We start from the raw sequence: 2,500 nt of genomic DNA, 5'->3' as shown, positions 1-2,500 counted from the left end.
AGTGTCTAACAGTTGGATTATTGTTGTACCTAGCCAATTGATTTACACAGTAAGAAATATCAGGTCTAGACCAATTACTCAGATACATAAGACTTCCTATCAAAGATTGGTACATAGTCTTATCAAATACAGGACTCTCAACATTAGTGTCCTTAAAATCCATAGCCATCGGAGTTTTTGCTGGTTTACACATTTCCATATTGTATCTCTTTAATAACTGAGATATTTTACTGGCTTGTGACATCTTAAAACCCCTATTTGTTTTCACAATATCTAACCCCAAATAGTGGCTAATTTCTCCAAGATTTCTAATTGTGAATTTATTTTGCAATCTTGAAATGATAGTTTGTGCTTCTAACTCAGTTTTTGTTATTATTGCAATATCATCTGTGAATAATAAAAGAAAAGATAATGCTCCGTTGTGTTCTCTTCTAAACAAACAAGGATCAGCATTACTGGCTACAAAACCTAATGCACTTAACTCATTAACTATACATTTATTCCACTCATAGCCTGATTGTTTCAATCCATAGAGGCTTTTCTTTAATTCCCAACAATCATGGTTTCTATCATTGGTCAATCCTGGTGGTATTCTTAAATAAATAGTATGTTGCAATGGAGCATGTAAATATGCAGTTTCAACATCTACATGGTTAACCATATATTGGTTTTTAGCCACCCACACTAAAGCTGCTCTTAAAGTAGTTGCCCTTAGACTGGGTGCAAACACCTCGTCATAATCCTCAGTAGTTTGGGCAAAACCTTGTGCAACCAAACGTGCCTTATGGGTTATAGTTCCATCTACTCCTTTCTTTATCTTATATATCCATTTACAACCTATAGCTTGCTCACCAGGTGGCAGTTTTGCTTTCTGATAAACCTTAAGATCCTGCAAAGACTTCAACTCCCTGTTCATTGCAGCTTTCCATGATGCTTGTTCTTTTTCAGGATACATCCTGATCTCATCATAGTTAGAAGGCTCTACATTAACTTGACATATACTAGCTTCATAGCGATCAGGTGGATGTCTGATGCGCGTTGAACGCCAAGGAATTACAGGGCTTTGAATTTCTGTCTCCTTTCCTTCCTCTGATTCATCTTTTATCTCCCCTATCTCCTCTTCATCTTTTATATTTACAGGAGATGCATTATCATTACTAGTTACGTTATCAGAGGAGTCCTCAAACACTAGAGGATCAGTATTAACAGTTTCTTGCTCTAACCTATCCCAACCAACGTGCTCAAGGAATTTTGCACTCGCACTGTTATATACATTAGTTGTGCCTCGTTCCCAGAAACGATATGATCTGTGGTTAGCTTCATAACCTACGAAGTATAATTGCCTAGCCCTATGTTGGCCTTTACTCCTGAGTTGTGCAGGAATGTGGACCCAAGCTGGGGTGCCAAACGTGTGCAGGTAATCAAGGTTTGGTCTTCTACCATGCCATATTGTATATGGTATTTTACCAGTAGAAGTATTAACAACTATATTCAGAACATGGTTTGCACATTTTGCTGCCTCCCCCCACAGTCTATCTGTTAAGCCTGAATCTTGTAACATGGTTCTCATCATGGCTTGTAACGTTTGCCCACGTCTCTCAACAAAAGCATTATGTTGAGGCCTATAAGGGGCTGAACGTTTATGCTCAATGCCAGCTGATTGTAGCATATCAACAAAATGCTTATTTGTAAATTCAGTGCCATTATCAGTAATTATGCACTGAACCTTTCTCTTTGTTTTTCTCTCCACAAACTTCAGCCAGTTTGCAAATTGTTGGAAAGTGTCTGCCTTTGACTTAAGCAGATAACAAAATCCATATCGAGAGTAGTGGTCCAATATACTTAAAATATAACATGACCCTCCTAAACTTGGTTTCATGGGTCCAATTAAGTCAGCAAACACAACTTCCAAAGGAACAGTTGTTTTGAAGCTGTTTATCCTGTTTGCCGGACTTGCCTTACTCTTTTCCTGATTACAGGCATTGCAATTCAAATACTTACTACATGGCTTCAGTTTAACTCCTTCTACTAATTCCACTGTTTTACGTAGTGAGTTAAAGTTTACATGCCCTAACCGCCTATGCAATAAATGTATACACTCGTCATGTGGCTTCTTGTTCTCACATATTGAGTTAGCTTTAACTGTACTAACCTGGTTACTTGTGAGAACGAATAAACCATCTTTCAAATTAGCAGTTACACAGGTTCCATTCCTCTCAATAGTGCATTGCTCCCCTCTGAATGTTACCACAAACCCAACTTTAACCAATTCCCTTACAGATAACAGGTTGAATCTTAGCTTAGGTATATATAACATAGGTAACTGTTCATTAATGCATGGACAATAGGAATTACCTTCACCAGAGGCTTTCATCCTCCAACCGTTGGCTAGTGAAACATATTGGTTGCTGTTTTTCATAGTAACAAACCTCTTTTTCACTTTAGTAATGCATTGTGAAGCCCCACTATCAACAACCCACAATTCATTGTTTCTGGATGT

This window comes from Vipera berus, assembly GCF_964194415.1.
Source record: "Vipera berus genome assembly, chromosome: W".
Taxonomy (NCBI): Eukaryota; Metazoa; Chordata; class Lepidosauria; order Squamata; family Viperidae; genus Vipera; species Vipera berus.
Note: the sequence above shows the minus strand (reverse complement) of the source record.